Below are 14,994 nucleotides of genomic sequence, written 5' to 3'. Positions count from 1 at the left end.
AGTGGCTTTTGCAGAACAGAAGTTTTAATTTTATTGAAGTTTAATTTATCAATCCTTTTTATCATAGATCATACTTTAGGTGTTATATCTAAAAAGTCATTGTGAAACCCAAGATTCACCTAGATTTTCCTCCCATATTATCATCTAAGAGTTTTATAGTTTTGTATTTTACATTGAGGTTTGTGATCCATTTTGAGATAATTTTTGTGAAATTTGAAGAACCGTGTCTAGATTCTCTCTCTCTCTCTCTCTCTCTCTCTCTTTTTTTTTTTTTTTTTTTTTGCATGTAGATATCCAGTTGTTCAAAAAACCATTGGTTGGGAAGACCGTTCTGTCTCCACTGAATTGCCTTTGCTTCTTGGTCAAAGATCTATTTTTGTATGGATTGATTCCTAGGCTCTCTGTTCCATTTCAGTGATCAATTTGTCTATTTTTTCACCAACACTACACTATCTTAACTAGTATAGCTTTATAGTAAAGTCTTAAAGTCATCTAGTGTCAGTGCTCTGACTTTGTTCTTCAATATTGTGTTGGCTGTTCCAGGTCTTTCACCTGTCAACATAAACTTTGGAATCAGTTTGTTGATACCCACAGAATAACTTGCTGGTATTTTGATTGGTATTGTATTGAATCTATAGATCAAGTTGAGAAGAACTGACATCTTGACAATATTGAGTCTTCCTGTCCAGGTGCATATATTATGTCTCCATTTATTTAGGTCTTTGATTTCTTTCATCAGAGTTTTGTAGTATTCCTCAAATAGCTCTCGTACTATTTGTTAGGTTTATACCTAATTATTTCATTTTGATGCTCGTGTAAATGGCATTGTATTTTTAATTTCAAATTCCAGTTTTCCATTATTGATATATAAGAAAGCAGTTGACTTCTGTATATTAACCTTGTATCCTGCAACCTTGTTATAACTGCTTATTTCTTCCAGGAGTTTTGTTGTTGTTGTTGATCCTTTGGAATTTTCTACGTAGACAATTATGTAATCTGTGAACAAAGTTTTATTTTTTTCCTTCCCAATCTGTATACTTTTTTTTCTTTTTATTGTCTTTTGCATGAGTTGGGACTTAACAGTAATATGCTGAATGAGAGTGGTGAGTATAGACATCCTTGTCTTGTTCCTGATCTTAGCACAAAACATCTAGTTTCTCACCATTAAGTATGGTGGTCGACAGAAGAGAGGTAGGTGAGGGAGGAGTGAAATAGATAAAGGGGATCAAGGGTACACTTATCTTGATGAGCACTCAGTAATATCTAGAATTGTTGAATCATTATATTGTACACATGAAACTAACATAACACTCTTTGTTAAAAAAGAAAGTATGATATTAGCTCCAGGTTTTTTGTAGATGTTCTTTATCAAATTGAAGAAGTTCCCTTCATTCCTAGTTTGCTGAGAGATTTTCATCATGAATGGATGCTGGGTTTTGTCAAATGCTTTTTTGGGCATCAATCGATATTCTCCTAAGATTTTTCTTCTTTAGCCTGTTGATGTGATACATTACATTAATTGATTTTTTAAATGCTGGACATACCTTGCATGCCTGAGATAAATCAACTTGGTCATGGTATATAATTCTTTTTATACATTGTTGAATTCAATCTGCTAATATTTTGATGAGGATTTTTGCAACTACGTTCATGAGACTGGTCTATAGTTTTTCCTTTCTTAAAATGTCTTTGTCTTGTTTTGGTATTAAGATAATTCTTGCCTTGTACAGTGAATAAAGAAGTACGCTCTCTGGGTCTGTTTTTTGAAAGGGATTGTAGAGATTGTGCTTTCTGTTTTGGAAGGTTGTTAGCTAGTGATTCAATTTCTTTAATAGATATCGGCTTGTTCACTAATGTATTTCTCTTTGAGTTTTGATAGATTGTGTCTTTCAAGGAATTGGTCCATTTCATCTAGGTTATCAAATTTGTGGGCATAGAATTGTTAATAATATTTATTGTATATGTAATATGCATGTGATGAATAGTGATGGTCCCTGTCTCAGTTTTGATATTAGTTATGAGTACCTTCCCTGTTTTTTTCTTAGTTAACCTGGCTGGAGGTTTTGTTGATTTTTTTCTTTATTGCTTTCCTATTCAGTTTTATTGATTTCTGCTATAATTTTTATTATTTGTTTTCTTCTGCTTAGTTTCAGTTTAGTTTCCTCTCATTTTTCTAGTTGCCTAAGGTGGAAGCATAGGTGAATGATTTTAGATATTTTCTTCTTTTCTAATATATTCATTTAATGCTCTAAATTTCCTTCTAAGTGATGGTTTTGCTGCATCCCACAGATTTCAACAAGTTATTTCTTCGTTTTCATGTAGTTCAAAATGTTTTTATTTTTGTTTTTTAAAAGATTTTATTTATTTATTTGACAGAGAGAGACAAAGCGAGAAAAGGAACACAAGCAGGGGGAGTGGGAGAGGGAGAAGCAGGCTTCCCACTGAGCAGGGAGCCCGATGCGGGGCTCGATCCCAGGACCCTAAGATCATGACCTGAGCCGAAGGCAGACGCTTAACTGACTGAGCCACCCAGGCGTCCCCAAAATGTTTTTAAAATTTCTCTTGTAACTTGTTTTTTGACACATGTATTATTTAGAAGCATGTTGTTTAATCTTTAACTATTTTGTTTTTTTCCATCTATCTTTCTGTTATGGATTTCTAGTTTAATTCCATTGTGATCTGAGAGGAGACTTTGCATGATTTCTGTTTTTTTTTTAAATTTTATTTCTTAAGGTATATTTCATGGCCTAGAGTGTCATCTATCTCAATGAATGTTCCATGTGAACTTGAAAAGAATGTATATTCTGTTGCTGTTGTTAGACGAAGTATTCTACTGATGTCAATTAGATCTAGTTGATTGATGATGCTGTTCAACTATGTCTTTACTGATTTTCTGCTGTTGGATCTCTCCACTTCCAGTAGAGGGGTATTGAAGACTACAACTATTAACAGTGGGTTCATTTATTTCTCCTTGCCATTCTATCAGTTTTTGCCTCATATATTTTTTAAACATTTTATTTATTAGAGAAAGAGAGAGTGGGGAGAGGGGCAGAGGGAGAGAATCTTCAAGTAGACTCCCCACCGAGTGCAGAGCCTGACATGGGGCTCGATCCCATGACCCTGAGATCATGACCTGAGCTGAAATCGAGAGTCAGATACTCAACTGAGTGAGCCACCTAGGCACCCCTGCCTCATGTATTTTTTATGTTCTATTATTAGGCATGTATATGTTAAGGATTGTTAGAATTTTTTTATAGAATTGACCCTTTATCATCATGTAGTGCCCCTTTTTATTCCTGATAATTTTCCTTGCTCTGAAGTCTGCTTTGTCTAAAATTAATATAGCTACTCTAGTTTCCTTTTGATTAGTATTAGTATGTTATATCTTTCTCCATATCCTTGCTTTTAATCTGTTTGCGTCTTTATATTTAAAGTAGGTTTCTTGTAGAAAACATAGTTGGGTATTGTATTTTTTTAAAGATTTATTTATTTTAGAGAGGGGGGCAGAGGGAGAGGGAGAGAGAGAATCCCAAGCAGGCTCCCTGCTGAGTGTGGAGCCCGTTGTAGGGCTCCATCCCATGACCCCGAGATCATGACCTGAGCCGAGATCATGACCTGAGCCGAGATCAAGAGTCAGACGCTTAACTGACTGAGCCCCCCAGGCACCCCTATTATATTTTATCTACTCTGATGGTTTCTGTCATTTAATTCAAATATTTAGACCACTGACATTTAAAGTGACTACTGTTATGTTTGAGTCTCCATATTATCTACCATATTGGTTGCTTTTTCCTATTTGTTGTCCTTGTTTTCTCATTTTGTCTTCCACTCTTTTTGCCTTCTCTGGTTTTAGTTGAGCATTTGGTGTGATAATATTTTCCCCCTCTTTTTAGCATATTAATTATACTTTAAAAAAAACTTTTCGTAGTGGCTACCCTTTGTTTGCAATGTCCATTTACAACTAATCCAAGTCTTCTTTCAAATAACATAATACTACTTCATGGGTAGTGCAAATACCATATAACAGAGTATTCCCACTTCCTCCCTTCTCCTCCCTTAAAACATTGCTGCCTTTCATTGCACTTATCCATGAGCTGTCATCACCAAATGAATTGTTGCTATTATTATTTTGAACAAAGATCAGTTAGAATAAAAATAAAATGATGTTAACTAGACTTATTGTGATCATTTTGCAATACATACAAATATCAAACCATTACATTATAAACTTGAAGTGATATGTTATATGTCCATTATACCTCAAAGAAAAAAAGGCAGGTAGGAAAAGAAAGAATGAGAAAATATTTTATTTTACTTTCATTTATTCCTTCTCTAGAACTCTTTATTTATGTAGATCTGAGTTTCTGACCTCTGTCATTTTTCTTCTTTCTGAAGAATTTGTTTTAACACTTCTGCAAGGCAGGTATACTCTCAGTAGATCCCCTCAATTTTTGTTTCCCTGAGAAAAAACCTTTATTTCTCATTCAATATTGAAGGATAATCTCTCTTGATTCTGAATTCTTGATTCATGGTTCTTTTTAACATTTTGCGTATGTCATTCTTTTCCCTTGACTGCATGGATTCTGAAAAGAAGTCTGATTGCATTCTTATCCTTACTCCTCTATAGGTAAGGCATTTTTTTTCCTCTGGCTATTTTCAAGAATTTTCTTTGTCTTTGATTTTTCAGTTTGGATATGACAGGCATGGTTGTAGATTTTTTTTTTTTATCCTTCTTAGTGTTCTCTGAGCTTTCTGGACCTGTGATTTGGTGTCTTTAATTTTAGGACATTCCCTTTCATTATTGCTTCAAATATTTCTTTTGTTCCTTTCTTCTCCTGGTATTCTCATTATGCATGTTACACTTTTGGTAATTGTCCTACAGTACTTGATGTTCTGTTCATTTTTTTATCCTCTTTTTTCTCTTTGCATTTCAGTTCTGGAACTTTCCAATGACATGTCTTCAAGCTTGCTGATTCTTTTCCTCTGCTTTGTCCAGTCTTTTGATGAGCCATCAAAGACATTCTTCATTTCTTTTAGAGATCTTTTGCATTTCCTTTGGATTTTTTTTTCAGTTTCCATCTCTCTGCTTACATTATCCTTCTGTTCTTGCATGTTGTTCACCTTTTCCATTAGGGCCCTTAGCATATTAATCGTAGTCATTTTAAATTGCTAATGTGAAAATTCCAACATTCCTTCCATATCTGACTATGGTTCTGATGCTTGCTCTCTCCGTGCTTTTGTGTTTTTTTTTTTTGTCTTTAAGTATGCCTTGTAATTTTCTTTTTTTGAAAGCTGGACATTACATATTGGATACAAGTAACTGATTAGGTATATAGGCCTTTAGTGTTTATCTGGATGGGGGTTAGTATGTGTTTACTGTTTGCTGTAGCTGTGCATCAGAGGCTAAAATGTTCTTTAGTGTTTGTCTTTGTCTCTCTAATGTACTTGGGTTTCTCTAGAGATGACTTCTTTTTTTTTTTCTAAAGATTTTATTTATTTGTCAGAGAGAGAGAGAGAGCGCACAGGCAGAGGGAGAAGCAGGCTCTCCGCTGAGCAAGGAACCCGATGTGGGACTCCATCCCAGGACCTGGGGATCATGACCTAAGCTGAAGGCAAACGCTTAACTGACTGAGCCATCCAGGTGTCGCAACTAGAGATGACTTCTTAAATAAGGTTTAAACCAGGCAGTTTTTGTAGTTGTGTTCCTCTCTTGTTTTTCAGGAGCCCTGTTGATGTGGTATTAAAGTGGGGGGAATAGTGTTCCATAGTCCTATGATTAGGTTTTAGTCTTTTAGTGAGCCTGTACCCTTTAGTTGTGAATTTCATAAGTGCTTCTCAGTTTTGTTTGGTTTTGTGCCTTTCCACACTTAAGTGAGACAGGAAGGCTAGAGAGAACTAGAATTGAGTTTTTCTTTTCCCTAATTTGATTAAGCTCTGGTAAAATAGTCTCTCTTGAGGGCCAGCCTTGGTAAGAAACACAGAATGCTCTGGTTCAATTCTATGCCCTCATCAAGAAGCACAGGGGATTATTCTCTGGTCTTCACTGTGAGAACTAATAGGGCACCTGGGGGTAAAATTTATGGAAGTTTTGGGTTCCTCTAAGACTGGGCCGCCTCAAGTTCTTAACTCTTAAGCTTGTGCACACTGAGCCTCTGGTGATTTTTCAGCTATATCTCAAGTTCTATTCCAGTACTGGTTCTCATGGAGGTTTCTGCTGTGTAAGCTGTGATTCTTTGTATCCACATGTCTGTCTCCCCAGTTTCGAAAGCAGTAGTTTGCCCTGTGACCTCAGTTCTCTGATGGATCTAAGAAGAATTGTTGGTTTTCAGTTTCTTCAATTTTTTTTTTTAATCATTGTGAGAATGAGAGGATGACTTCCAAGCTCTTTACACAACTGACCAGAAACCAAAGTTGACCTTTGATTTTTTACTTGGATAATGGAGCTGCCTTTTCTATGACCTTTATCACTGATGACATGGATATATTCCAGTTCTGTTCCTTTCACTTCATTTTATTGCATACATTCCCCGATGCAAAAAGTTGCTTATTTTAGTACATCTGAATTAATCCATTTTATATCTTTCCATAGTCAGAAATAATTTTTGTGTAGTGCCTACATCTGGGATAAATATACTATTCTGTGTTTTTTAAAAAAATCAACTTAAAGGCCATCCCCCAGCATAAGTACAGGGCCATTAGTGGGAAGTGGGGCTGCACAGACACTTGATACCTAACCTGCTAGTAGTATGCCATGCCCACCAGTTCTCTGGGGACTCAGCTACTCCAAGCCTGCTAGTCTTGGCCCTGCAGTAAGGGCAAATTTTATTAAAGCCACGAGTGTGCCCCATCCAGCCATGGGGTGCACAGCTGCTGTCCCTCCACCATGTCCAGCCACTGTGATGCCCCCTGCCACCTTTGCATTCTGAGCCCGGCCATGCCCAGCCATTGATGTGCACTATGTCCAGCCTTGTGCCCTTGACTGCCCTGATGGCACAGTCCCCAGCTGCCACAGTGCTTTGGGGGATCCAGATTAGGACTAGTGGCCTGGCACAAATTTTGCTAACACAGCCACCAGCCAAAGTTCCCCAGTGGGCATGCCTCATCAGAGTTGGCCTGCCTGGGTCCCCCTAATACCACAGAGAGCAAGCACAGCCCACAACAGGCAGAGAGGCAGGCAGATGACTGCACTGAAAGGGAAAGTGACTCACACAAAACAGCAGGGCATAAACAATACACGTAGGATACTCTCCTGAGGTGCCAGGTTCTGGTGGACAAGGGACACTGCACTGCAGGGCACTCCATGACCTTTTCATAAAGTCACTACTTTCAAGAACAGAAGACATAGCTGACTTTCTATTAGCAGTAATTGCGCCTTGGATAAACCTCATTGGCTATGATACTGCCACTGCGCAAAGCTGACATAGCTGACTTTCTTAACACATATAAACAGACACAGAGAGGCAGACAAAATGAAGAGACAGAAATTTATGCCAAATGAAAGAATGGACAAGGCTGCAGCCAGAGATCTAAGCAAAACAGACATAAGTGGAGGCGCCTGGGTGGCTCAGTCGTTAAGTGTCTGCCTTCGGCCCAGTTCATGATCCCAGGGTCCTGGGATCGAGCCCCACATCAGGCTCTCTGCTTAGCAGGAAGCCTGCTTCTCCCTCTCCCACTCCCCCTGCTTGTGTTCCCTCTCTTGCTGTCTCTCTCTCTGTCAAATAAATAAATCAAATCTTTAAAAAAACAAAATAAAACAAAAAAAACCAGACATAAGTAACATGCCTGATAGAGAATTTAAGCAATGATCATAAGGATACTACTCACTGGACTAGAGAAAAGAGTGGAAGGCATGAGTGAGACCCTTAACACAGAGATAGGGAATAACATAGCAGACATAAAGGGCTCAATAAATGAAATGAGAAACACACCTGATGGAATGGAGAGCTGGACGGCAGAAGCAGAGGAACGAATTAGTGACCTAGAAGGCAGAGTAATGGAATGTAATCAAGCTAAACAAAATAGAGAAAAAAGAATTATGCAAAACAAGAATAGACTCAGGGAACTCAGAGACTCTATCAGACATAACAACATTTGTATTATAAGAGTCCCAGAAGAAGGAAAGGCGGGGGGGGGGGGCAGAAAATTTATTTGAAGAAATAATAGCTGAAGACTTACCTAATTTGGGGAAGGAAACAGATATCCAGATCCAGGAGGCACAGAGAACTCCCATCAAAATCAGTAAAAGCAGATGCTCACCAAGATATATTGTAGTTAAATTGGCAAAATATAATGATGAAGAAAAATATTTAAAAGCAGCAAGACAAAAAGAGGACAGTAACTTATAAAGGAAAACCCATAAGCCTAGCAGGAGATTTTTCAACAGAAACTTTGCAAGGCCGAAGGGAGTGGCATGATATATTCAAAGTACTGAATAGGAAAAATATGCATCCAGATATACTCTGTCCAGGAAAGCTATCATTCAGAATAGAAGGAGAGATAAAGAGTTTCCCAAACAACAACTAAAGGAGTTTGTGACCACCAGACCAGCCCTGCAAGGTATATTAAAGAGGCTCTTTGTGTGGAAAGGAAAAACCAAAAGTGACAGTATAAAGGTAGGAAACACTAAAGCACCAAAAATGAATATTTCTGTAAAAAATCAGTTAAGGAAGTAAAAAAAATAGATATAAAATATAAAAACATGTACCTAAAATGTGGGGAGGAGAGGAGAAAATAATGGGTTTAAGCCTAAACAACCATCAACTTAATATAGACTGCTATGTGCAGAAAAGGTTATATACAAGCCTAATGGTAATCATATATCAAAAACCACCAATAAATATGCAAGAATAAAGAGAAAGAAATCCAAATCCAAATATATCACTAAGGAAAATCATCAAACCATGAAAGATAAGAAAGGGTCAGAGAAAATCTTCAGAAACAATCACAAAACAAGAATAAAATGGCAATAGATACATATATATCAATAATTACTTTGAATGTAAATGGACCAAACACTCCAATCAAAAGATATAGGGTGACAGAATGGATTAAAAAAAAAACAAGACCCACCTATATGCTCCCTACAAGAGACTCATTTTAGACCTAAAGACACCTGCAGATTGAAAGTGAGGGGATGGAGAAAAGCTATCATGCAAATAGATGTTAAAAGAAAGCTGGCTTAGAAGTCCTAGCCACAGCAATCAGACAACAAAAAGAAATCAAAGGCATCCAAATCGGCAAAGAGGAAGTCAAACGCTCACTCTTTGCAGATGATATGATACTGTATGTGGAAAACCCAAAAGACTCCACCCCAAAACTGCTAGAACTCATACAGGAATTCAGTAAAGTAGCAGGATATAAAATCAATGCACAGAAATCAGTGGCATTCCTATACACCAACAACAAGACAGAAGAGAGAGAAATTAAGGAGTCGATCCCATTTACAACTGCACCCAAAACCATAAGATACCTAGGAATAAATCTAACCAAAGAGGCAAAGGATCTATACTCAGAAAACTATAAAATACTCATGAAAGAAATTGAAGAAGACACAAAGAAATGGAAAAACATTCCATGCTCATGGATTGGAAGAACAAACACTGTGAAGATGTCAATGCTACCTAGAGCAATCTACACATTCAATGCAAACCCCATCAAAATACCATCCACTTTTTTCAAAGAAATGGAACAAATAATCCTAAAATTTGTATGGAACCAGAAGAGACCCCGAATTGCCAGAGGAATATTGAAAAAGGAAAGGAAAGCAAAGCTGGCGGCATCACAATTCCAGACTTCCAGCTGTATTACAAAGCTGTCATCATCAAGACAGTATGGTACTGGCACAAAAACAGACACATAGATCAATGGAACAGAATAGAGAGCCCAGAAATGGACCCTCAACTCTATGGTCAACTCATCTTCAACAAAGCAGGAAAGAATGTCCAATGGCAAAAAGACAGTCTCTTCAACAAATGGTGTTGGGAAAATCGGACAGCCACATGCAGAAGAATGAAACTGGACCATTTCCTTACACCACACACAAAAATAGACTCAAAATGGTTGAAAGACCTAAACGTGAGACAGGAGTCCATCAAAATCCTAAAGGAGAACACAGGCAGCAACCTCTTCGACCTCAGCCGCAGCAACTTCTTCCTAGAAACATCGCCAAAGGCAAGGGAAGCAAGGGCAAAAATGAACTATTGGGATTTCATCAAGATAAAAAGCTTTTTTTAAAAGATTTTATTTATTTGAGATTTAGAATGAGATAGAGAGAGAGCATGGGGGGGGAGGGTCAGAGGGAGAAGCAGACTCCCCGCTGAGCAGGGAGCCCGATGTGGGACTCGATCCCGGGACTCCAGGATCATGACCTGAGTCGAAGGCAGTTGCTTAACCAACTGAGCCACCCAGGCGCCCTAGATAAAAAGCTTTTGCACAGCAAAAGAAACAGTCCACAAAACCAAAAGACAACCGACAGAATGGGAGAAGATATTTGCAAATGACACATCAGATAAAGGGCTAGTATCCAAAATCTATAAAGAACTTATCAAACTCAATACCCAAAGAACAAATAATCCAATCAAGAAATGGGCAGAAGACCTGAACAGACATTTTTCCAAAGAAGACATCCAAATGGCCAACAGACACATGAAAAAGTGCTCAACATCGCTCGGCATCAGGGAAATCCAAATCAAAACCTCAATGAGATACCACCTCACACCCGTCAGAATGGCTAAAATTAACAAGTCAGGAAACGACAGATGTTGGCGGGGATGTGGAGAAAGGGGAACCCTCCTACACTGTTGGTGGGAATGCAAGCTGGTGCAGCCACTCTGGAAAACAGTATGGAGGTTCCTCAAACAGTTGAAAATAGAGCTACCCTACGATCCAGCAATTGCACTACTGGGTATTTACCCCAAAGATACAAATGTAGGGATCCAAAGGGGTACGTGCACCCCAATGTTTATAGCAGCAATGTCCACAATAGCCAAACTGTGGAAAGAGCCAAGATGTCCATGGACAGATGAATGGATAAAGAAGATGTGGTATATATATACACAATGGAATATTATGCAGCCATCAAAAGGAATGAGATCTTGCCATTTGCAACGACGTGGATGGAACTGGAGAGTGTTATGCTGAGTGAAATAAGTCAATCAGAGAAAGACATGTATCATATGGCCTCACTGATATGAGGAATTCTTAATCTCAGGAAACAAACTTAGTGTTGCTGAGTGGTGGGGGGTGGGAGGGATGGGGTGGCTGGGTGATAGACATTGGGTAGGGTATGTGCTATGGTGAGCGCTGTGAATTGTGCAAGACTGTTGAATCACAGATCTGTACTTCTGAAACAAATAATGCAAGATATGTTAAGAAAAAAGAAAAAGAAGAAGATAGCTGGAGGGGAAGACTGAAGGGGAGTAAGTCGGTGGGGGAGAGGAACCATGAGAGACGATGGACTCTGAAAAACAAACTGAGGGTTCTAGAGGGGAGGGTGGTGGGGGGATGGGTTAGCCTGGTGATGGGTATTTAGGAGGGCACATTCTGCATGGAGCACTGGGTGTTATGCACAAACAATGAATCATGGAACACTATATTAAGAACTAATGATGTATGGTGATTAACATAACAATAAAAAATAAAAAAAAGAAAGCTGGAATAACAGTACTCGTATCAGACAAAATAGACTTTAAAACAAAGTCTGTAACAAGAGGCAAAGAAGGACACTATATAATAATAAAGGGGACAATCCAGCAAGAAGATATAACAATTGTAAATATTTATGCACCGAATATCGGAGCACCCAAATACATAAAACAGTTAATAAGAAACATAAAAGAACTAATCAATAGTAATAACAATAATAGTAAGGGACTTTAACCACTCCACTTACATCAATGGACAGACCATCTAAAGAGAAAATCAATGAGGAAACAATGGCTTTGGATGACACATTGGACCAGGTGGATTTATAATTGCACCCCAAATAATAAGATACCTAGGAGTAAACCTAACCAAAGAGGTGAAAGACCTGTACTCTGGAAACTATAAAACACTGATGAACGAAATTGAAGATGACACAAAGAGATGGAAAGATATTCCATGGTCATGGATTAGGAGAAGAAATATTTTTAAAATGTGTATACTACCGAAAGCAATCCACACATTTAATGCAATCCCTGTCTAAATACCAACAGCATTTTCCACCGAACTAGAACAGACATTCCTAAAATTTGTATGGAACCCCAAAAGACCCCTAATAGCCAAAGCAGTCTTGAAAAAGCAGAGCAAAGCTGGAGGCATCACAATTCCAGACTTCAAGTTATATTGCAAAGCTGTAGTGATTGAAATAGTATAGTACTGGCACAAAAATAGACACATAGATCAATGGAACAGAATTGAAAACCCAGAAATAAAACCACAACTATATGGTCAGTGAATCTTCAACAAAGCAGAAAAGAATATCCAATGGAAAAAAGACAGTCTCTTCAACAAATGGTGTTGGGAAAACTGGACAGCAGCATGGAAAAGAGAGAAATTGGTCCACTTTCCTACACCATACACAAAAATAAAAATAAAGACCTAAATTTGAGACCTGAAACCATAAAAATCTTAGAGCATAGGCAGTAACATCTTTGACATTGGCCATAGCAACTTTTTTCTAGCTATGCCTCCTAAGTCAAGGGAAACAAAAGCAAAAGTAAACATTAGGACTACATCAAAATAAAGAGCTTCTGCAGAGCAAAGGAAATCATCAATAAAACTAAAAGGCAACCTACAGAATGGGAGAAGATATTTGCAAATGATATATCTGATAAAGGGTTTCTATTCAAGATGTATAAAGAATTGACATAACACCCAAAAAACAAATAACTAAAAAATGGGCAGAATATGGGACACCTGGGTGGCTCAGTTGGTTAAGCATCTGACTTTGGCTGAGGTCATGATCTTGGGGTCCTGGGATTGAGCCCTGTGTTGGGCTCCCTGCTCAGCAGGAAGTCTGCTTGTCCCTCTCCCTCTGCCCCTTCCCCCACTCCGTGCACTCTCTGTCTCTCTCTCTCAAATAAACAAAATCTTTTAAAAAAAATGGGCAGAGACCTGAACAGACTGTTCTCCAAAGAAGACATCCAGATGGCCAATAGACACATGAAAAGATGCTCAACATCACTTATCAGTGGGGAAATGCAAATCAAAACTACAATGAGATATCACCTCACACCTGTCAAACTGGCTAAAATCAACAACACAGGAAACAACAGGTATTGGGGAGGATGTGGAGAAAAAGGAACCCTTGTACACTGTTGGTAGGAGTGGCATCTGGTGCAGCCACTGTGGAAAACAGTATGGAGGTTCCTCAAAATTTAAAAATAGAACTACCCTACTATCTGGTAATTGCACTACTTGGTATTTACCCCAAAAGTACAAAAACACTAATTCAAAGGGATACATGCACCCTGATGCTTATAGCAGCATTATTCACAATAGCCAAGATATGGAAGCAGCCCAAGTGTCCATCAACTGATGAATGGATAAAGAAGTGTATATATACACAATGTAATATTATTCATAAAAGGAATGAAATCTTGCCATTTGCAGTGACATGGATGGAGCTAGAGAGTATAATACTGAGTGAAATAAGTCAGAGAAAGACAAATACCATATGATTTCACTCATATGTGGAATTTAAAAAAACAAAAGAGCAAAGTGAAAAAGAGAGAGGCAAACCAAGAAACAGACTTTTAACTATAGAGACTTATGGTTACAAGAGGGGAGCGTGATGGGGGGATGGGTTAAATAGGTGATGGGGATTAAGGAGTGCACTTGTGATGAGCATTGGGTGATGTATGGAATTGTTGAATCACTATATCGTACACCTGAATCTAACACTGTGTGTTAACTGGAATTAAAATAAAAACTAAAAAAAATAAAAATCAGCTTAAAAACCTTATCTGGAATTTATTGCAGTGTTGTATATACTGTAATTTTATATTGTTTTCCATTTTGATATCTGGGGATCTCTCAACTGTTTGCCAAAAAGCAATTCTTACATTTGTGTTGATTCTGATTTATTAACACTTAAATTCTTATAGTAATTTGTATCCATTGCTAGAATCTCTATTGTTATTCCAATGTCACAAAATTTTAATGATTGTTTCTTTATAGATGATTAAAATCTGACAGGATGTTTGCCATATTTACATTTAAGAAAATGGAAAATTCATAAATATGTGGAGTTTAAATAACATGCTACTGACCAATCAGTGGGTCAGTGAAGAAATCGAAAGAGAATTTAAACCACTTTGAAACAAATGAAAAGAGAAATGTAACATACCATAATTTATGGGATGCCACAAAAGCATTTCTAATAGGGAAGTTCATAGTGATAGATGCTTATCTAAAGAAACAAGAAAAGTCTTGAGTAAACAACTGAACTTTACACCTGAAGAAGAAAGAAAGCTGAAAGTTAGTTGGAGGAAGTAAATAACAGAGATCAGAGCAGGAATAAAAGAAATAGAAAAATATAGTAGAAAAGATCAATGAAACTACAATTTGATTCTTTGAAAGGGTTAACAAAATTGACAGACATTTAGCTAGACTCACCAAAAAAAAAAGGACTCAAATAAATAAAATCAGAAATGAAAGGGGAGTTGTTACAACTGATACCACAGAGAAAGGATCATAAAAGACTACTATGAACAAATATACATTTTTTTAAAAAGATTTATTTATTTGAAAGACAGTGTGAGCAAGAGAGTATAAGCAAGGGGGAGCAGCAGAGGGAGAGGGAGAAGCAGACTTCCCACTGAGCAGGGAGCCTGATGTGGGGCTTGATCCCAGGACCCTGGGATCATGACCTGAGCTGAAGGCAGCGCTTAACCAACTGAGACACCCAGGCGCCCCTATGAGCAAATATACATTAACAAATTGGACAACCTGGAAGAAATGGATAAACTCCTATAGGCATATAACCTACCAAGACTGAATCAAGATGAAATA

The 14,994-nt window shown here is 37.8% G+C and overlaps 1 protein-coding gene and 1 pseudogene across 1 annotated transcript in view; one reads left to right on the top strand and one right to left on the bottom strand.

Annotated features, from left to right (window-relative positions):
• Window positions 1-14,994, top strand: part of CLCN5 (chloride voltage-gated channel 5) — a 152,447-nt gene that overhangs the window by 84,872 nt on the left and 52,581 nt on the right. The gene's annotated exons all lie outside the window — the stretch shown is intronic.
• On the bottom strand, window positions 7,292-7,417 carry LOC113931583 (annotated as a pseudogene).

This window comes from Zalophus californianus, chromosome X, assembly GCF_009762305.2.
Source record: "Zalophus californianus isolate mZalCal1 chromosome X, mZalCal1.pri.v2, whole genome shotgun sequence".
In the NCBI taxonomy this organism is placed as follows: Eukaryota; Metazoa; Chordata; class Mammalia; order Carnivora; family Otariidae; genus Zalophus; species Zalophus californianus.
Note: the sequence above shows the minus strand (reverse complement) of the source record. Positions and strands in the feature narration are given on the sequence as shown.